The sequence below is a fragment of the Amblyomma americanum genome, chromosome 1 (genome assembly GCF_052857255.1).
Source record: "Amblyomma americanum isolate KBUSLIRL-KWMA chromosome 1, ASM5285725v1, whole genome shotgun sequence".
In the NCBI taxonomy this organism is placed as follows: domain Eukaryota; kingdom Metazoa; phylum Arthropoda; class Arachnida; order Ixodida; family Ixodidae; genus Amblyomma; species Amblyomma americanum.
In genome coordinates this window covers 465,282,677-465,305,676 of record NC_135497.1, presented here as the reverse complement: position 1 = coordinate 465,305,676, position 23,000 = coordinate 465,282,677, and the positions used below count along the sequence as shown (strand labels likewise).

At 49.9% G+C, this 23,000-nt stretch overlaps 1 protein-coding gene across 1 annotated transcript in view; it reads right to left on the bottom strand.

Moving 5' to 3' along the window:
• Positions 1-23,000, bottom strand: part of LOC144116041 (cGMP-dependent protein kinase, isozyme 1-like) — an 827,405-nt gene that overhangs the window by 481,488 nt on the left and 322,917 nt on the right. The window lies entirely within an intron of this gene.

Genomic DNA, 23,000 nt, shown 5'->3' with positions numbered 1-23,000 from the left:
TTTCTTGCCCCACGGCATACTGCTGCTTTCTTCTACAGTTAAGTGCGCAAACCGCTGTAAAGGAAGCCACAGGGGGGCTCACATTCCGGCACGGTTGGCAGACCTCTCTAAAGAGAACGCTCTACTTCCCAACTAAAGTTTCAAAACTAGCGCCATCGCTGAAGCCTCGACCTTGACATTCAATAAATAAATGAACAAATAAATAAAATAACTATTGCTGTGAACGGGATTCAAACCTGCAGCGGTAAGAACAGATAGCTTCGCTCGCAACCGCATGAGAGCACTATGCTGCCGCCACAGTTTTATTTTGTTTTTTATTGCATGGAAAGAGTGCCAAAAAGAAAAGTCTAAGCATGCTTACTCCACAAAACACCAAACCACCTTACCCCTGCATGAACCCTCCTTCCAAAACATCAAAAGTCTGGGAGGCACACACATGCATCCAGATAGGTGAGCCAGCTAGGCGGCTCTTGCAGGCCACCATATACTCCCCGCACCAAAGCGCATTGTTCCCGAAACGAAGATTTCGACGACCGTGGTGATTCGGCGTGGCAGCCCATCATTCCGCTCTTCCAGAGATTAAATAGTCCCAGCAACATAAATAGATCATATGGCACAGTACCATTTTTCTCCGCGGGCAAAAAACGAATACTGTAGGGTGCGATGTCAATGTCCTTCTTAATTGTTCGTTGCAAAATGTCCGAGAAGAAGATAGCATCAGTGCACAGAACAAAACAATTGTCAATGGTCTCTTGTGTATTGCACAGGTGACAATTCACCGTCCATGGCGCCATCATCTCCTTAGCATGAAGCCATGCCTTCACAGGCAGCGCTGACGTGTGCAGTTTAAAGAAGAATGTTTTTGCGGCAGAAGAAATGCACATTCGCCTAACACGTTTTAAAACAGTGGCGTCAAGGAAACCCAGAAAAGGTTGCCGATACAGCGGTACAAGGAACAAATACTCTGTAAGTGTCTGAGTCATCTGCCTTCTGGAGAGGATATACAGGTAGTCGAAAGAAAAGTGCACAGTGAGGAAATTGAAGGTGTCAGAAACTTCCTTAAGGAATCCCCATAAAGGCCCCTCACGAGCGTGTCCCGTCGGTGCGAATAGGGAAGGCAAATGAGCACTGAGACGTCTAATAGGCACGGCTACTAAGAAAGGTGGTTTGAAGATTTGAAAAAGAAAAAAACGCGAGACAAGCTGATGCATGAATAAGTGAACCCCTAGGTAGTGAAGGGGCCCACAGTTCCAGCTTATGCCACAATAATGACTTTGTGTTGTACCCCAGTGGCCCAACCAAAACCCGTTGGATTTATCTAGACTACGAGCCGCTCTTTTACCTCGCAAAACTGTTCAGTCCAATGCAATGCCTCAAGCACACTCTTTTTGTCAGAACAAAAGAGGGTGACATCATCTGCATAGGCTAAAATCTTAATTTCACACTGCTCCAAGGAGAAACCACGGAGAGATGTGCATTTAATAATACTGACGCAAAGGGGTTCAAGATATAGGGCAAACAACAAATGCAATTAAGGACAGCCTTGGGGAAGAGATAATTTCAATGGAATAGGTTTGGTTAGCTCTTGGTAAACAATTAGCCTTGTATAGGACTCCTTATAGCAGTCTTATGGCCCTAAGCAAATCATCTCCAACATTTGCATGCTCAAAGGCCGCAAACAAGAAATCGTGACGAACTTTATCAAAGACCTTGGCAAGGGCAATCTGAATTAGAACTATTTGTCCGATCTCATCTAATACTGTCTCCACTACTGAACGTGCGATATGAATATGGGTTTGGATGCTGCGGCCTCTGATACCGCAGACCTGATGCGTGCATATTAAGTGAGCGACAACTAGCTGCAGACGATTGCAAAGAACCTTTGCAAAAAGTTTGTAATCTACAATCCTGACAATCCGAGTTTGTAATCTACAATCTGTAATCTACAATCCTGACAAGCCGAGCACTAGAGGAGCACTGAAAATCAGTGAAATTAATGTTATGTGCCTTATCGTTCCCAATATCCACCAGGTTGTATTCGCATGCCAAAACAGTGAGTAAAGCAGCACTAGGGTCATATCGCTTACTTAACACTGCTCGGACTTCATCCCTACAAACGCAATTGAAATCATCCAACAGCATATCTTACGATCCGTTGAGAAATGGTCCACTAATGACAGGAAAAATAGCCTTCAATCACTCCACTTTACATGGGCATAAACAAAAACAATTCGCTACTGTACATCCGAAATAGCGATGTCACAGCAGATAAGTCGCCCGTCATTATCTGTGCTATACAACACGGCAGTAATCCCCTGTGTGTTGGCCAGGAATAGCATGCGCCCACCTGATAAGCTTCTCGAGTGACTAACGATAATAGTGAATTCTGACAAAAATGGCTCGACAGCAGTTTGTCTCCTCATCCGCGGACGGCTTGGTCTCCTGGATGGCGGCCCCACTCACGCCTCATTTGTTTCAAAGATGGCGTAACTAATGTTCCCTTCGATGATTACGCACACCCCTAACGTTAAGGGTAGCGAACCGAAATTCTGTGACGCCCGCCATTTTTGGTGCTTGTCTTATTGAAGGCCATCCCCTGTACTGTGGCAGCCGGCCTGCAAATCGGCGGCCTGTAGGGCAGACATCGCCCTGAGTTTTGAGGTGACCATTCCCAATGCCACCACACCAGGTGGCTTCTGCAAATCGCCATCGAAACACACCTCATCATCTGCAGGGCGCTTCAAAGGTGCGCTGTTGTCCATCGCCTGTTTTGAGACAGCAAAGGCTTCGGCCCATGAAGCCGAGCGGGCCAGGTTACTTGGAACCACGCTGACAGCCGACGGGGCACCGAATACACTAGAAACTGACACTTCTGGCGACGCACTGCTGCACTCCGGTGACGAATGGGCATCGCCGACACAGAAGGCATGTGGCATATTGACTAGCTGAAGCGCCTCCACTGGCTCTACAGCAGGGGCGTTCTGCTCTCGTGATCATTGGGTGACAGGTGGCTCCTGAGCAGTAATCGCAGGAGTCAAAGTAGCAGACCCAAACAGACCCAGGTCCGGTGGTTTTGAGTCTGGGGACGGGGATTCCTGTTTGTCCGTACTTGCAGGCGGACCCTTGCCGTTATTTGGCGCAGAAGCCTTTTATCCATCTTCTGCTTGGAGTTCATGACTCAGCTCACCTGACGCTTCCACAACATCCGACACATCCACAATGTGCTCTGACACCGCTTCATCCTCATGTGCCCAGTTGCCTTGTTGTAACCTGTCAGCATAACTCATAACACAATTGTCTACTCTGTGCCCAAAGCGTCGGCACAGGGTGCATCGAGGCGCACGACACTAACGACATACACGACCCACATGGTTACATCGAAGACACAGCGGAGGCCTGCCTGGCATCACAACTAAAGCTTGTACCCCAAAAACGTTGAGCGTGTGAGGTATTGCCCACACGGTTACAACGAAGACACAGCGCAGGCCTGCCTGGGATCCCAACTAAAGCTTGTACCCCGAAGACGTTGAGCGTGTGAGGTATTGTACTTGCTGACACTCCGTCCTTGAGCGTGAGAGCGAGATTTCACGGTTCGCTATTTCCACGTGCTCCATTCCGGGGCACCGCCACTTCTCACGATCGATAGTTTGTGCATTTCCAAAAGGCTCCAAAGCTTCCACAATCCTCCGTTGCTCCATATAGCGCGGCAGCCAAAGAACCTTAAGCTTCACGTTTCTGGTGTCCGGGTGAAACACGATACAATTTAGAACTTTGACCTGGAACTCTGCTTTGTCAATCAGCTTCTGTTTTGAGGAACTGCTCTCGCAGGTAACCATCCAAACATGGCTCATTTGGTACTGGCCAATATAGATAATCTCACGGAGGTCCACAATCTCTGCAAGCGCGCCTCGGAAGTCAGGAGCACGGTATGGGCGACCCTTGAGGTCAGCATGCAGAAAGACGGTGTTGAGGACAACATTACCGAGGGAGGACAACTTTGTACGAGTCCGTGGAAACTTCAGATGTCGAGAGACCTCGGCCAAAGGCCTATGCGCCGTTTCCATCTACACACTAAACACAAATGAACCCAGATGGGTGTTTTTGGCTTGTCCTCTAGCGTTCTCCCAAATCGAGGTTCGATATACGCCGTTAGACTTGGGGTAGATTTCAACACCAAAAAATACGGAGGTCTTACGGTTGGCGAAGGGAGCAGATTGGGTGTAGATTTTTACACCAAAAAATACGAAGCACTTGCGGTTGACAGTGGGAGTATATTTGGTGTAGATTTTTACACCAAAAAATATGATGCACTTCCGATTAGCAATGGGAGGTTTCAACCGCGGCGATATGCTGAGCGCTGGCTGCGGTGTCGTGTTTATGCACGCGCCAAGATTTCGCAACGCCGGAATCTAGGAGGAGGAGGTGATGATAGCGCTCCGTTTTTCTATATTGCATTTTTGCTTTCTTACAAGGCTACTAGAACTGCTAACTATATAGGCGGAACGGTGCTAGTTCGTTAATCACAATAATCAGATTCAAATGCGCTTTTTAATCATGAACAAAGCCCAATGGAACTTCAATGTTGAGATATAACAACCAGCCCCGTTCCGTCCATGCCAATACGAATCAGTACTGTAAGGAACAGGGCAAGAACGCTGGATACAAAGTGCATCGTACCGCTGTTTTCACCGCCTCCTTGATGCCTGCGTTGCACGATCGTGGCGCGATGCATACACACGACGTCGCAGTTACGTCGCAGCGTACTGCCGTACATCGCGGAAACAAAATGAGACCAGCGGCGGCGGAAAGGAAACGTCTTTAATCTGATTCCGCTGTGTATATGGCACTTCTGTGAAAAATACACAAACCATGGCTCCGGAGCTAGCCGAAAGTATCTTGACGGGGTGGTTCGCAATGGGCAAGAAAAGCAGAGTTGGGGACACGACAGGCAATGAAAAAGATGTAGTCGAGGGTTTGACGGCATACCGTCTGGTCAGGAGTCATGTTGATGCAGATTGCTGGTCACTGGCCAAAGTCAAAAGATGAAAAGACGTTTCGGGAGCACTACGGCTCCCTTGTTCACTATGAAGCAATCGGCGCACGGATTCGTCCTTTTGTAGCACCCAGTAGCGTTTTTAATGATTTAGCATAGATAGGATGTAGAGTGCCGTCGTTCCTGTTTAATGTGTTAGACGATGTCTGATGATAAGGGACTCAAGATTCTGCCGTGCTGATGTGTTCTTTTCTGTTGTCAATATCTTTACTTGATCCCAGTTAATCTCGTGGCCGGATTCTTGCACATGCTCGGCGATGGCGTTAGATGCTGCTTTCCGGTTTCGGACGTCGTTCTGGTGCTCTCTCAGGCGTCTCCTGAAGTCCTTTGTTTCACCGATATATATTGATGAGCAATCGGCGCAGTCTATCTCATATACAACACCTGGAAATCTTTCACGAGGGAGCTTGTCCTTCACATTCACCAGTTCTGTTCGCACCTTGCCAGCGGGGACGTGCGCGATGTTGACGCCATGCTTGCGAAAAATACGTGCAAGCGCTTCGCTAATTCCCGCCACGTATGAGACAGCAGCTCATTTTTCTTTTGTTTTTTTCTGTGCTCTCGCGTTCTTCGGAGGTAGGCTGATTCGCTGTCATTCTTCTTTCGGTGTTCCTGATGAAGGAAAGAGGGTAGCCGTTTCTTCGAAGATCCGACTCTATTCTTTTCATTTCGCTCTTTAGATCGGCATCTTGACTGCAGACCTGTCTGGCACGGTTGATCAGGGAGACAACCACAGACCGTTTGTGAGCGACTGGGTGCACAGAACTGAAATTGAAATATCTTCCAGTGTGCGTAGGTTTGCGGTAAACATTAAATACGAGGCCAGTCGGAGTACGGGTTACCGTGGTGTCCAGGAATGGGAGGCAGCCGTCGGTTTCTTCCTCAAAAGTGAACTTGATTGAGGCTTCAATGGAGTTAAGGTGGTCTAGAAGCGCCTCTACTATCAGCTGTTTTGCACGAACGGCTCGGCACCCGCCATATACGGGCTTCCAAAGGTTCATAAAGAAGGCACCCCTCTACGCCCAATAGTAGACTTCAGAATGTCTCCTGTGCACTCTCTGTCGCAATACCTCCACGGTGTTTTGGCTCCACTGGTTGGAAAGACAGAAACGAACGTCAAGAACTAGTCCGATTTCATCGAAAAGGTAAAAGCCATTGTCCCTGAAGACAACGACATGCTCGTGTCTTTCGACGTCTGTTCACTGTTCACCAGCGTTCCTGTCAATGTGGCCGTTGAAGCTTGCAGGCAACGTCTCGAAGATGAGGACTCATGGCAAGATCGGACCCCTTTCGACGCAGCAGAGCTTTGCGAGCTATTGCGCTTCTGTCTCGCTAACACCGATTTTACTTACAATGGCACCTTGTACCAACAGACCTTCGGAACAGCAATGGGCGCAGCAATCTCGGTGACAGCGGCGAACATCACGATGGAAGTCATCGAAAACAAAGCCCTAACCACTTTCCAGCCGCGACCAAAAATATTTCTAAGGTATGTGGACGACTGTTTCTGTGTCCTAGAGCGCAAGCACATGGCCCTTTTTCTAGACCACCTGAACTCCATTGAACCCTCAATCAAGTTCACTTTTGAGGAAGAAACCGACGGCTGCCTCCCATTCCTGGACACCACGGTAACCCGTACTCCGACTGGCCTCGTATTTAATGTTTACCGCAAACCTACGCACACTGGAAGATATTTCAATTTCAGTTCTGTGCACCCAGTCGCTCACAAACGGTCTGTGGTTGTCTCCCTGATCAACCGTGCCAGACAGGTCTGCAGTCAAGATGCCGATCTAAAGAGCGAAATGAAAAGAATAGAGTCGGATCTTCGAAGAAACGGCTACCCTCTTTCCTTCATCAGGAACACCGATAGAAGAATGACAGCGAATCAGCCTACCTCCGAAGAACGCGAGAGCACAGAAAAAACAAAAGAAAAACGAGCTGCTGTCCCATACGTGGCGGGAATTAGCGAAGCGCTTGCACGTATTTTCCGCAAGCATGGCGTCAACATCGCGCACGTCCCCGCTGGCAAGGTGCGAACAGAACTGGTGAATGTGAAGGACAAGCTCCCTCGTGAAAGATTTCCAGGTGTTGTATATGAGATAGACTGCGCCGATTGCTCATCAATATATATCGGTGAAACAAAGGACTTTAGGAGACGCCTGAGAGAGCACCAGAACGACGTCCGAAACCGGAAAGCAGCATCTAACGCCATCGCCGAGCATGTGCAAGAATCCGGCCACGAGATTAACTGGGATCAAGTAAAGATATTGACAACAGAAAAGAACACATCAGCACGGCAGAATCTTGAGTCCCTTATCATACAGACATCGTCTAACACATTAAACAGGAACGACGGAACTCTACATCCTATCTATGCTAAATCATTAAAAACGCTACTGGGTGCTACAAAAGGACGAATCCGTGCGCCGATTGCTTCATAGTGAACAAGGGAGCCGTAGTGCTCCAGAAACGTCTTTTCATCTTTTGACTTTGGCCAGTGACCAGCAATCCGAAACTGAAAAGAAGACCGTGGTAACGAATCTACGTGCCCAATTCCTGCAACACGTTTTTCTTCTCGTAAAAGTATTTCATCTCTTCACTGTGGTGCAAAAACCTAATCCCTGGAGTTAAAGAACCTGAATGGTGCACAATCCACTTGCGGGCAGCTCCACATTGGACAAATAATGTTTGCCATCTCCCTGCCTTTAGAAGTTTTTAAAAAGAATGCATTTGTATATTGTATCCTTAAAATCCGTTCATTACTGTCACTTATTTTTGCAGTTCATAATGGACCTTTTTAAAGACAATTTTGAATTCCGTGCTCTACTCGCGCATTGAAAATATTTTTCGAGCACTATTTTCATCAAGTCAATAAGTCCTCAAAATAGATCAAAGCAGAAGGATTCGCCGTAAGGATTCCACAAAAATATTGCATATAGCTTGTGCTCCGTGGTTTTATTTTCAAACAAAAATTTCGTTCTTGGATATTACCTTCGTAGTGCAAGGTAGCTGTGTAAGTTTGTTAGATATTTTTTTTCCGAGACTGCATTTTTGAGCACTTTACAGAACATTGTTAGTAGCACGTCCTCAAAACACTGTTCGAAATTTAACTTGTGCATGCGACTTATTCATTCCATTGGATGTTCGAAAATACCGAATTACACAGACCACCGCTACAAAGAGCACTGGATTATCACAAATGTCAGTTGCTAACCTACACACATATCTGAAATATTAACACCAGCAGCATTAAAAGGCTGCTTAACATGACAAGCTTATTCAATTGAAAAGAAATTGAAGAGCCTGCGTAAAGTAAAGAAAAGGTCACAAAGACCTGTAGATTACAATTTAATTTTTTTAAATGGAGGACAATAAACAACATTTGAAACCACAATTCTTGAACTAAAAAACTAGACATGTAAAACATGTACAGGCAGATAGAAGAGGCAGCTGTGAAAGAAAGACAAAGTGGTTTTTAAAAACCGATGAGCTCAAAACCATCGAAGCGTGGTTTTTTAAGCCAAGTATCTAAAAGCAATCTCAAGGAAGGTCAACAGACAGAGTGCCTTCTTTAGATTTTCCAAACGGAACACCCAGAAGGCTGCAAACAGCAGAATCCCCACAGAAGCGACGAGGGTTTCACTACAGGGTGATGGCCAAGGAACAGGAAAACTGCGCCTTGATAGGTGAGGAGTCATGCTGTGAGTGCTTGGCCCTGCAAAATTAAAAACGAAATATCACTGACATTTCTAACACTTTTAGAAGTGTAAAATAATAGTGTTGCATTTCAGTATAATGCACATTATGACTACACTATCCTAGGGATGAATTCATGAGGGGGCGGTCTCCCCTCCTCAAAAGGAAAAATTTTACATAGAGAAACCATGCTCAATCCAATGTTTTCAAAAATAAGGTCAAAGAAATGCGAGGTTCAAAGATATCACTGACCGATTTTTAAAGATAATGGTAACCAGGCTAATGTACTTGAAGCTAGACAGTGCTGATAGCTCCAACTTCATTGCCCAGCAATATGTGCAGGAGACCTTGGTGACAAGTTTTGTATCAAAACTTTTTCATTCATGATTCGTTAGTATGGATGAATCTGAGAGAATTTTGCACGGAATCCAAAGTGTCCATATTACAGAGGTGCGACTGTATATATGATTTGTCCATTAGAGCCATGATCACATTTAGTGGGCCACCACAACTATGCAAAAGTTAAAGAAAATGCTGCAATGACCACCCTGCCAAAGATTTGAAAACCATATTCTAGCTATAAGACAACTGCGCTGCTCAATCTCATTTAATTGCAACCAGTGCAGCAACAGCCTAACTGTAATCGAACTAGGAGCTAAAGAAACAATGGTGAGCCACTGCTCATAAGGAAGCGTGATACAAAGTGCGTATTTTAAAAGGTACAGCTGCACACGAAAGCTACCGCTCTTGCTTTATCCGTGACATTTTATACATATGGCGACTACAGGAATTTTTGCTGAGCATCAAAGAAGCAAATGTTCTCTAGGGAATCACATTTTGAGCACCTATAACAGCCCGGGAAGCAACAATCAGTACTCCCCATGAATCATATTTGCGTGTGTATAATGAACACCTAAAAATACAAAACTGGTATGGAGTTGTTCAAAGTGTATATCGCCATTATACACAGCTTGTGAAGTAGCACTCCACAATGATTGAATGCCATCGAAGACTAGAGCACAAAACACTCTTTTCCAACTGAAAATAAAAAATAGCTGCACCGTATCTAGACCTCATTAGGATTTGTCAATAAAATGAAAAAACCACAGTAGCAAAAGCAAATAATGGTGATCGCCTCTCCATAGTTTCGTGCAAGTCTGAAGAAACCACAACCGTCTCAACATTGGATTATTGGTTATTTGAAAAGAGTGGTAGTGAACACGCGTGAAAATGAGACAGTAGCATTGCAAATCCCAAAATAGCAGCGTGTCAGTACGTTGTATCTGGTTTAGTCATGTAAGTACTCTGTTTTCAGAACTGGGCATAGTTGCAGCAGTTACACTGACTCCTTATTCCTACTATTGTCTTTTTTTAATTGCATAAGTATCTATGCCTCAATTTTAAAGAAAATCCCTTGGGGGTCAGCAGCTCCTTACTGTCACTGTTTGCATCCCGCCTCTTTGCAAGATAACGAAACACCAGGGCTTTGTGCCAGCCCCATTCTAAAAATATCACAAAACCCAAGCTTTTCTCGGGCTCGTGACTTCAATGCCTAAAATTGAGTAAATTCTGTGTCTAAAAGGTAGTCATAAGATGCTCAGATAAATACTGAGCTGCTATTTTCGTACAGAAATTTCAGTTACTGCCTATGTCCACCAATAATTTGCACAAAAATACCTACAAGTGTTGCAGGGGGCATCTTTCTTTGCGACTTAACTCTGAACTGTTTGGTACTGCTTGTAAATTAAACTGATGCAACCTTGGAGTTCTTCATAGATTAGAACCTGTATAGAGCAATGTCCAGTCAGGTTTGATACCAAACAAATCATTATGAATAAAATGTATGTCGTTCGAATTACTGACTCCCATACTGATAGGTGAACAAGGCAATGAAGTATATGATGCTTTGAATTTAAAGACTGTTATATTTTCACAAATAGTGACAGCACGTTTATACTGCACCCATCGAAGTTATGCCGCAACGAACCGCAGAACATAAGGCAAGAACTGACATCCGCTGCTTTCTCGCTGCCACTCGTGTTCCAGTGACAAAGAATTCGCGCCATTGACTGAAAGCAACAAATAATCAGATTGGAATTCTAAATGTGGCGACCGAATCTATGACGGCAGAATACAAGTATGCACTTCAGAAGCTTTGGGAACATTCATCTGCTGGGACGCGCACGATAAACAAAATTATGTTTTTTTTTTGTGGGGAACCATGGCATTTTAGAAAAAGTAACCTGATTTTTTTTATGTTAATAGCGATGCCGCATACCTCGTTCTGCGAACATGCATGAAATTAAGAGTGGCCAAAAATTCTGCACATATCCAAACTACAATTACACAAATGCTTCGGAGGGCGCTAAAATAACAATGCCGAAAACCTACAGCCGCTTGCAAGGTGTACTTCAGTGCAGACGCAAGCAGACTTGTACAGAGCGCTCGTTCGGGCTTTGCGGAATGAAGGCGAACTTATAACGCAGGCAGTGGGATTGACTGACAATGCAGGCGCTCAAGCGCTGGCGCATAGTCATATAAAACAACCCATACACTGGCAGCGCGTCGTTAAGAAAACTGCGCGAATGTTTTGCTCCATTCCGCAGCACAGTGCTTCAGCGCTCCACACAAGCCTGCTCACGTCTTTATCGTACAACGATATTTAAGACGCAAAATCACTTACCATGACGGCGAGACGGATGTGAAACGGCAGGGATTCAAAAATATCCTTCCGGGCAGCAGTGTCGAGGTAGAAATTTCTCTCCCGCTGGCCAAGGGCGCGGCAAAGCCAGCGCTTATCTCAATTCGCTCACAACGGCGCCATACCGCCATTCGCGAACCAGAGCGAGGAGCAAGCTCAGTCGTCGTTTACGATATCCACTTCAGTGAACTCGGTTAAGCATCCATCTTTCCTTTCCCCGTCGCGCATCGAAAAGCAGCAGTGTCAAGTGCGAAGTCGCCGCTCACGATATCCGTTCCAAGAGAGGCTGCAGACAACCCGCCGTGCTCAATTCTGCGACGCAATCCGAGACGGCCCCGCTGGCGCTGCTAGGCCTAGCGCCTACGTCGCTCACAGTCTCAGCGTCCGCACTCACGACTCTCTTGCCGTCTTCTGATCCCTTGCGCCGCCTGCTGTCGATTGCATATCGACCAAACCAAAACTTGCTGATTCGTTCCGGAACTAAGCGAAACAGATAAAAGTACACAGTTCCACTGGCGCGTTCTTTTGAACAGCAGCAGGAATTCGACCTCGTTCCGTCTCAGTTGCCGTACGGTGTTTTTTTCTACACCGTTCGGAAGGTTCCGAATGGCGACAACCACTCCGTTAGAGACGGCTGATGAACGATTGCGGACCTCGTTAGCACACCGTCAGTTCTAGCTGGTGTTGCTTCGGTGTTTATGATATCACGTGCACCGTTTTACCGGTGTTCTCGTTTGGCGATGCGGTGTTTTAAAGCGGACGAACACCAATAAACCTCCCATCTCGTGTCCTTCCCCGATCAAAACGCACGACAGAATTTTTTGTCGCGCATCTGTCGCGCGACACAATTTTGTGTCGCAAGACAAGCTGTCTTGTCGTGCCTTGTGTCGTGCCACAAGCTTCGTGTCGTGGGTTCTTTCGCGCGACAAAGTTGTTTGTAGTAGGTTCTGCCGCACGACAGACATCTTTCCTGCATTTTGTCGTGCGAAGAAGGTCCCTGTCGCAGCATTTGTCGCGCGACAGGTTTCTGTCGCAGGTACTGTCGCGCGACAGTGGGAGTCGTGCCGCACGACAGAGATTGCGTGCCTCAGCAAAGCCTGTCGTGGGTTCAGTCGCGCGACAGACTTCTAGCGCGCCTCTTTTCACGCGACAAAAGTACCTGTAGTGCGGCCTGTCGCGCGACACAACAGCTTGTCGTGGGATATGCCGCGCGACAGATACCTCTCGTCGGATGAGTCACGCGACAGATACCTGTCGTGGATTGTGCCGCGCGATAGATACCTATCGTGGGATGCGCCATACGACCGATTCCTGGTGAGGGTAATTATTTTACTGCAGAATTCTAGAAATACTGTCGTGCGGTCGTTTGACAGCGATAGGATCAAATTCACCAAAGATGCTTCAAAGCGCGTTCACTGTGGCGAGTCGCGAAGAGGATGCGAGGTGCTCTGGTCTGTTGGTGACGGGCACCGAGCGAAATGAAGTGCTCATTCACATTGGCGAATCGAGTTTTCAACTCGCTTCCCGCTCTCACCGAACGAGAATTGCTTTAGAGGAGAGGCACTGCTCGAGCACTCACCAAATTCCCTTCTGTTCCCACATGACAATGTGACGAAAGTAGTGCATGCTCAAGAGTATAATTCGGCTTTGAAAGCCCAAAACTGTATGCACACGCGGCGAAGCCAGCGGTGCCTGCGTATCCGCACGCTCTTGCGGTGGCGGCATGTAGCTGCAGCCACGACAGCGCCTGCACACCAATCGGTGTGCGCAAGTCGAATGGCGCTACTGAAAGTCAGTGTCCTCTTGGCTTCTGTGACATGTTCAAGCCATGTAACATAATGTACCGCTACTACTATATGCGCAGAAAAAACCAAGGACACTTCTATGCGTCACGGAAAAGAATGTCGTTAATCGTCAATCAGGGAAAATTACTCGCCATAACCATCCGGCTAAACAAAGGCAGCATGTGTGTACATGCCCGCAGTTCTCTGTATAAATGTTCAAAGCAACCCCGATATCATTTTTCCGCGCGTTTCAGTTCTAAGAGCGTCAGCTCTTACTACTTACGTTTGTCAAGGACACGTCTGTCTGCAGGGAAGGTCAAATTAGCCAAGACAGTTACCACACTATATCACATAGCAAAAGCGGGCGCGTAGAGCCTCAGTTGTCACAGATACCTTCGATCCGTTTTACATATGCCAGTATAGCGGCTATCGAAGTGGAACCCCGGGGACCCACATTTGCATCAAATTTGGGGGCCGCCCGTTTGATGCATAACGATCGAAGTGGTGTCATTTGACTTGTCATGTTCTTGAGGATAAAATAAATATTTAGATGAAGCCCAAAATATGTGTGGGATTCGCACCGACGACCTTTTCGCCCCCAAACCGTGCATTCCGGGGACTTCCAAACAGCCATAAGGCCTAATCGTTTGTCGCAGAGAGTTCCGGATGCAGTCAAACAATTCATCTTGTTGTAATGCACACGTTTATAAAATTCGTTAACTGATATATAAGGAGGAAACATACCGGATATAGCGAAGGTGGCTGTAAATCGCAATAGTTGTGCAAAATCTTTGAAGTAGATGACGCTGCTTTTATCTTAGAACGAATGTTTCCGAAACGAAATGCCCTCAGATGTTTGTATTTTGTTTTCTCCACGTTTGCTGAGCACCCCGATCTAGCACCCCGATCTAAACACTTGAAGCTCTCGTAGCTAACGCTCTTAAGTCCAACGCTGATGCAGTGTTGGCGGAGAATTTTTTTTAGCGGCAGTGACTTGGTGCTTATCATAAAATAGCAAAAAAAATACTTTACGATGTCGTTCATTGCTTTCACTGAAAATTTCATGACGGTGACACGAAAATGTCGCTAAATATAGACAGCAGCGTATGCAGCCGAAGGTGAAATGCGGCGGCCGGCGAGTTTGAACCGATTTGATTCTCGGTCGAAATGAGAATAAAGTCTTGGGACTGACGTCAACCGCGCGCTTTAAAGAGTTTCGCCTGCTTTGACACAGTCTAGCTCCTGTGCACCCGCGCTCGGTCCTCTTAAACTACTCTGGTCCCAGTGTGACTGTGTGCTATGACAATATGAGCGAAAAGGAGGATGTCTGGGGGTTTTGATGTGCACCACGGCCATACAGTTGAGCGACATGATAACGTACGGGCGCGGCATGCCAGCCTGAATACCGGCCGCCAGCGTCAGAAAAATGGGATAGTAATGTTTGTTCGAGTCCATACTAAGCCACCGGATGGAGTATCGTTGGCCAATATCGAGTCGTTGGTAGAAGCGATAACAGGAATACAAACAAATGTCTCCCCACGGCACCTTTAATTGCTGCTGCTCAATCGCGGCTCCCCTGGCCTCAGCTGGCTCCGCTCCTGAAGGTGTCGCGGAAACCGAGCATATCTTTGTTTTACTATGAGACGAGGTTCACAGTAAAACGATGACGAGAGCAGCACCTCAACGCTAGCCAGTTTCGAAGTGCACTCAGCTGCCGCATCGATGCGAAACCGGCTAGGCTTAGCGACGACTAGGGCAGCCAGGGGGTAGCGCGTAGTTCATTGCCCGGCGCGCCCGCGGGCGGCGTCGTTCCCGAAAGCTCGCCTCGCTCACTCCCGCTGGCTCACTGATTGGCTCAACAGCTTGCGAACTTCACTCGGAAGGCTGAAAAATCGAGAAGCGAGCGACTGGCGCTGCGACTGAGCGATACTTTAAGCCCACGCTTGCACTACTGGTGAACAACCTTTAACGCACATATGCTTGGGTTATCGGCTGCTTTGCGGCGAGTCTTAGTTAAGATCGTCCGCGACGCCATCGTCACCGTCCGTGACGCACAGGCTGAGAACTTCAATTCCAGTACGTGCCGAAACAACTCGTATTTTTCGTAACGATACGAGCTCGAAAACACGCCTGCTTCGATGCGCTAGTGGGCTCTTGCTTGTTAAACTACACGCGATCAGGATGCGGCGAGTGCTAACCACTGTTGCATATTAGCTAAAGTGAGACGCAAGTATCGACGTAGTTTCGTAACGCAGTTGATATCAAAGCACTCCGCTTGTACTGGTCACCGATTAAGCTGTTAAGTTTCATGATCTCCGGTGAGCGTGCCAGTGTCGCGCAAATTAATGCATCGCAGCTACTCTCCATAGTGCCAATTGCGTTCAACTTATCCACGATATTCGCCAGCTTGAGATACGGCGCTTTTCTTCGCTGTTTTTGTCGCAACTTACTGATTTTATCTGGCATCAAACGAAATTGCATTCTGTCAACACCGTCGTCTGCTCCGTCGTCTGCTAGAGCATCCGGGTCACTTCAGGGGATCACAGGATCGCAGCTTCTACAAACGACATGCCAAAAAAAGCAACTGAAAACGCTTTAGTATTCTTAAATCATCTAAAAATAATTTAAAATAAATGCAGTGTCTTTGTTGTGAAGATAATATAAGTTTTCATGGTTTAAAACACAATTTTTTTTGTCGGTTCTAATTTTTCACCGACACGAAAGCGCAGCCGTCGGCGCCATTGCAGCGCAACCGACAGGTCGGGTTTTGTATTATTTGCATCTTTGAGGCATTGCTTGAGTACTTGTACGGCGGACACGTGTGAAGAACTCATTCAATAGGAAGGTGAGCAGGAGTGTGTTTTGGAAGCCAACGACCAGGATTTCGGCCTGTCAACATTGGCGAGTTTCAACGGGTAGGTAGGTAGGAAAAACATTTATTGAAAATGCCGGCAACCGACGGTTTGACGCGTCGTGACGTTGGCCAAGCGTCGACCCGGGGTTATGCCCTCCTCTGCACTACCCCCGTTCGGCCCGTTTGTGGTGGGTCGTGAGGCTTGTGCTTTTCGAGCGCACCCCGGGCCTGCTGGACGGCCCATAGTTGAATGTCCTTGTCTGCAGACTGCACTGCACTTTGAAGTTCGGGCGGGTATATCCTGGAGGTAGCCTCGGTCGGGAACCTGGCACAGTCCCACATGATGTGCCATTGGTCCGCCGGACCAGCTGCGCAAACATTGCACACATCGCTCGGATAGAGTTCTGGGTGAAGTACGTGTAGCACTGCCGGGGCGAGGAGTGACCCGGTCTGTATCTGTCTTAGGATGACGGCCTCCTCCCGACTGAGTGCCGGGTGGGGAGGCGGCATTGTCCGTCGAGCTAGGCGGTAACACATGGTAACTTCGCCATAACTGGTTACGCGGTCCTTGGTTTCGAACCACCACACGGAACGGTCACTCTCGGGGGCACGGAGGGTAAGCGCTCGCGCCGCCGAATGGGCCGTCTCGTTGTGGTTCGGCGAGGATGCACACTCGCCCGCGTGCGCCGGGAACCACTTGATACGGATGGTGCTGCGGCGGTCTTGGGGCTGGAGCTTGCCGATGATGGCGGCCGCCGGCGCGCTCACTCGCCCCTTGGCAAAGTTGCGCACGGCGTTCCTCGAGTCACTGAGCACGGCGTGACACTCGGCCTCGGAGATCGCCAGAGCGATGGCAACCTCCTCGGCGTCTGTGGCGTCCGTGCACCGCACGCTCGCTGCCGTTGTCGTGGTGCCGGTAGCCGCCGCAACGACCACTGCCGCGAAGCCTTCTCGTTTGTATTCCGCTGCGTCCACGTACCGGGCGTGCGGGTCTTGGGCGTGTTTCTCGATGAGGGCCTGGGCCCGTGCCTGCCGCCGTTCTTGGTTGTATTCGGGGTGCACGTTCTTCGGGATGGGGTCCACATGGATGTGAGCCCGCGCCTCCTCGCTGATCTCGCATGGTTGCCGGCTGGGGGTTCGGGGGTTGTAACCCAGGGATGTCAGTATACTGCGCCCCGTCTTGGTGGTAGAGAGGCGCTCCATTTGCGCGGTGAGCTGCGCCTCGGCTATTTCTTCTAGGGTGTTATGGACGCCGAGCTGCAGGAGCCGAGCCGTACTCGTGGTCTCCATTAAGCCCAGCGCCGTCTTGTAAGCCCGTCTGATCAGCGTGTTGATCTTGTTCCTGTCAGTGACCTGCCAGTTGAGGTAGGCCGCAACGTAGGCGATGTGACTGATCACGAACGACTGGACGAGGCGCACGAGACTGTCTTCACGCATGCCCGCCCGTCGTGTCGAGACTCGGTGTATGAGCCGGATGGCGTCCATTGCCTTGGTGGTAAGTTTGTTGATGGTCTCGTCGTTGCGGCCGCTCTTGTTTAGCAGCAGGCCCAGGACTCTGATCTTGGAAACTTCGGGGATGCGTTGCCCCGATGCGGTCATGATCTTGATGTGATCGCACTCCCGAGGGGGAGCGCGTTTCCGTCCCGGTCGTAATGGTGTGAGGACGAACAGCTCGGATTTGGCGGGCGAGCACACTAGGCCGGTGCCGTCAAGGTGCTGCTCGATGGCGGTAACCGCGGCTTGTAGCTGTTGCTCGATGCTGGCGTCGGTGCCGCCGGCCGCCCACAGGGTAATGTCGTCGGCGTAGATCGTATGCCGGACGCCGGTCCCCGCTACTGCCCTCGCTACCCCGATCATAACGAGGTTGAAGAGCAACGGCGAGATGACCGAACCCTGCGGGGTACCCGTGCTACCGAGCTTTCGTTCGGGGAGTCTGAGGTCTCCGGCGTGCAGTTCCACCGTGCGGTTGGTCAAGAAGTCTTGGATGTAATTGTAGCTCGTTACCCCCATGTTGAGTCGTGATACTTGTGCTAATATGGCTGAGTGTTTGACTTTGTCGAATGCGCTTTGTAGATCGAGCCCCAGAATTACTTTGCTGTCTTGTGTCTTGTTGTCGATGATTTCTTGTTTTAGTTGTAGCATGGCGTCTTGTGTGCTGAGTCTGTGTCGGAAGCCGATCATTGTGTCCGGATAGAGGCCTTCCTTCTCCAGGTATTCCTGCCACCGGTTGGCCACCACGTGCTCCAGCACCTTGCCCACGCAGGATGTAAGCGAGATGGGACGCAGGTTGCCGATGTCCGGTGGTTTGCCCGGTTTCGGGATCAGGATTGTTCTTGCCGTTTTCCACTGTCCGGGGAGCTTGCCCGAACGCCAGCATTCGTTGAAGTAACGGGTTAGTGCCTCGATCGATGCATTGTCCAGGTTTCGTAGCATCTTGTTGGTAACGAGATCGGGGCCGGCTGCTGAGCGGGTGTTGAGCTCGTGCAGCGCTACTCGTACCTCTGACACGGAATGTCTCGGTCGAGCCACGCGTTGGGCAGCCCCCCGTACGGCGGGTGGATTTCCGTTGGCGTGTCCGGCAGATACTTGGCTTCCAGGCTCTTGATAACGGCGTCTTTTCCTTGTTGTTGTGTGGTGGTGTGCAGGAGGCGGGCGAGGCGGTCGCGCTGGTGTGACTTGGTCTTGGTTTCGTTTAGGAGGTGCCGAAATAGATTCCAGGTGCAACCGCGATGCAGTTGCCTGTCAGCTCGGTTGCAGATTTCGTTCCATTGCTGACGGCACAGGACCTTGCAGTGGTGTTCAATGGCCCTGTTTAAGTCGGCTACCTTCTTTCTCAATTTGCGATTCCACCGTTGCCGCTTCCAGCGCGCCTGTATCGAACGTTTGGCCTCGAACAGATGGGCCAGGCGGCTATCCATGGCGATGACGTCCTCGTCCGTTTCGATGGTTTTGGTGGCCGAGTGCACAGCATCGCAAAGCTCTTCCGTCCAGGTTTCGATGTCTGTGATGTCTTGTGCTGTGGTGGGACGTCCCTTACGGAAGCCGTCCCAGTCCGTCCACTTGTGCATAATGGTGTTGCCCCGGAATTGGTTCGGTATCGTAATTTCGAGGATGTAGTGGTCGCTGCCCAGGTCGACGCCGGTGTTGTGCCACGTTACTTTGCCCGTGTGGTCGTTCTTGATGAACGTAAGGTCTGGTGTGGTGTCTCGTGCTACGGAGTTGCCGATGCGGGTGGGATGAGCGGGGTCCGTGATCAGGGCACAGTTGTGGTCCAGGATATCTTGTAATAGGTCCCGTCCCTTGGCCGTATCCTTCACGTAACCCCACGCTCGATGGGCGGCGTTGAAGTCCCCTCCGATCAGCAACGTGTTGTCTTTGGCTTGGGTGCTGGCTGTGTGTAGTAGGGTCTTGAATTTCTGTGTGTGGTGCTTGGGGTTACTGTAGATGTTGGCGATGAACAGGCTGCCTTTCCGTTGTTTGTTTGGGATGATTTCGGTGAAGGTATATTCCACCCTGCTGCGGCCGTGTTTGAGTTGGTGCTCGATGAACGTGAGCCCTTTGCGGACGAACGTGCAGACGCCCCGTCCCTCCGCAGGGCTAACATGAGCGCGATAACCAGGGAGGGTGGGGGTCACCGTCGCCGTTTCCTGCAGCAGGATGATGTCGGGTTTCTTGGTTACTGTGGTGATGTGTTGTTGCAGCACTGCTCTCTTGCTGTTGTAGCTGTTGCAGTTCCACTGCCAGACCGTAAGGCCCGGTAGCGATCCTATTGTGGCTTGGGGCTGGGACATGATTGTGTCGGAGTTGGGGCTTGCGTCTCTTCTTGAAGGTATGGGTGGTTGGAGAATTGCGCCACAAAGGTGGGGCTGCGTACTATGGGCTTAAGGGTCTGTTCAATGAAGGCGAAACGCTCTTGTATGGTGCAGAAGGACGTGGTGATCAGCTCCTCCAGCCGCGCCAGGCGTTGGTCGGTGACGGCAGCCGTGCTGGCGTAGGTGTTGGCGAACGCTTCGATTTTTGCTTCGAGCTGAGTTTCCAATTGGGTCAGGTCCTTCTACTGTCGTGATGAGGTGCGTGCTCGTTTCTTGGGGGTTGGGTCAGTGGTCTGCTCCGGCTGGGGCTCGTCTTGGGTTGTATCCATTGATTGTGTGCCTTGGTGTGATGGCGTGTCGGTTTTCTGCTCGGTGATAACGGCGGGTGTACGTGTCTCGGATGACTGAGCTGGGACAGTGGCTGGCTGGGCTCGCTGTGCTTGGAGTTCTTTCTTGGCCTCGGCTAGTTCTTGGGCGAGCCGGCGCGTGGTTTCTACCAGCGTCGCGTTGGTTGCGCGGAGTTGTTCGAGTTCCTTGTAGTAGGGGCTGGTAATCCACGCCTGCCAGCTGCTAGGCGTGGTTCGGCCACTAGTGGCGCTGCTGGAGCTAGCGCTGCTGCTTTTAACTCCGCCCTTTGCGGCGTCGGCCCAGCTGACTCTGTCACGGGAGCGCGATCGCTGAACGCCGAAGCTGTTCCCGTCAGATGAGTCACGGCCGCGGGATGCGCTGCGCGAGGCATGACGGGAAGCGTGGCGTGAGGCATGGCGCGACGCGCTGCGCGACGCGCTGCGGGATCCACTACGGGACGCACTGCGCGAGCGGGAGCGTCCGAGGCGTGGAAACGAGCTTGATTCGAGTGCTTGCTTTTGCTCTTCTTCGACGTTACGGCGTTCCCATCGCCGTCGCCGTACGACGTATGGAACCTTGTATTTGGCTCTGCGGAGGCGGTCCCCGGTGGGGTGTTCTTCGCCGCAGAGCTTGCACTTGGGGACACACTTGTGGCCCTCTCTTGGATTAGAAACACTGCAGGCAAGGCAAACGCGAACGTCCGGTGTGGGGCACACGTCGCGCCTGTGGCCGACCTTGCCGCATACCTTGCAAACTTCTATTTGCTTCCTGTAGAGACAGCACTGGTAGAGCGTGGATCCGTAACGCACATACTTGGGAACCTTGATACCGTTGAACACTACGATTACTGTCGTCGTGTTTCCGATACGCTTCGCCCCCGCAGCGAGGGGGTTGTACTTGGTAACAATCTGCTGCATTATTTCGGCTTCGCTGTCCTCGAGTGCTATGCCCCTGATCACGCCCTTGACTGTGTCGTGGGCGGTCGTTCCGTACGCGCGCACCTCGTATATTTTGCCTCGGACGTTGATAGCTTGAATTCGAGCATACTTCTCCGCTCGTTCCTCGCTCGGAGTGCTGAGCACCATAATGTTCTGCTGGGTATTGGGACACGCCATATCCTCAGCTCGGTCTGCCGTCTCAATTCCCGCTGCCGCCATGATGGCATTAGCCACGCATGCAGCTCCTGCCTTGAAAATATCGAGCCCATCGCGGGGCCGCACGACGATCTTAATTTCTTCTACAGGCATGGCGGGCATGCGAGCCGCCCGAATAACTGCGCTCCTAACGTTCTTGCTGAATTTAGGCTTCTGTCGAGAGCTCGGAGTATCGGCACGAGAAGTCGACTCACCCTGCGTTCCTTGCAGGCGTGTTCGGCTCGTGTGCCCGCCGATGTGCAGCCATCCGGGCGAGCGTCGGAATTCCTCGGGCGTAATTTCTTCTCCTTCTACTTGCACGCACATTTGGGAAACCTGGGAACCGTGCGTCAAAGCGGCGGCGGAACCGTCCATGTTGTGGCAGAAGAACAGCTGGCTAGGCCTAGCGAGCCCTGGGTTCGCTTCGGCCTAGCGTCTCCCCTTGGCGGTGAACCAGGAAAAGTCCGATGAATCGATGAAAAACGCACCTTGGATGGAAAGTCGGGTATCGGATGATAGCGGATACCTTCACGAACACAGTGGTAATAAAATCTTCGTAATCCAAACTAATCAGCACTGCCAAAGCGGGCATTAACGACGGAGCCGATATGAGCACGTCTGCTCACCACGGCGAACGCAGCGCCCCCCTCAACGGGTATGCCATGAAGAGTGCTGCGACGTCTTTTCATCTGTTAGGGGAACGAAGACTCCTGCGCCGTTTTACTAAGCCTGGATGAATCGCATGGCCGGTGAGTCCCGCTCTGCGTTTCTTTGCTAATGATCTGTATTCACACGCGCTATTTGTATGCGGCTATATAGAGATGTGAGTGGAGGCAGTCCGCCTGCGGTTGCCGCAGCTATAATGCGGCGCCAAAAAAGCAGGGCCTATATCCTGCATGACAAGTGTTGTTCTCATTGTCTTTATGTGCATTTATTACTCGCGTGCCGTGGTAAATAAAAATGGCACCAGATATCACAACAGAGTTACGCTTTCGCTTGCTAGCGCTTCGACACTCGGTGCAAAAGCATGGATTTGCACTGCGTAGAAGACGATGAGGGAGAAATGCCGTGCGGCGGAGCGCTCGCACTAGGCCAGCTGCGATTAGACACCGCACTATTTTGCTCAGGGTTAGAACTCATCGGATTAGTGCTTGTGCCTTAATATGCGTCATACTAAATTTTGAGACAGTGATCGCATGCGAAAGGCTAGTTCATATTCATCGCCTTGTCATTTGTAAACTTGTCTGTGCTTCCCTAGTGGAACAGGATTTGAGGCAGTGTTATGTCAAAGTTAGATCAATCTTGCGTCTCCTGAGCTGTAAACGTTGATGCTTCCTCTCCTTCTGAGCACTGCGAGCTGTCGGATACGCAACTGCACAATTATTTAGGATTTCTACCTTTTTGCTATATCCCTCGCTTTTGTGGCCCGCATTCAAGTCGTTCGCCATTGTCGATGGTTCTTTGTTACTTATTTTCGCTTTGTTATTTGTTCTTGGTTGCGTGCCATCAGCTGTGGTGCCGGCGATTCTCCGAGCTCGGAACTCTTCCCAGGCACGGGATCCTACCCACAGACCTCCCTTCGCCGCACTAACGAGTGTTCTTTGGTATTTTTTTGTTTC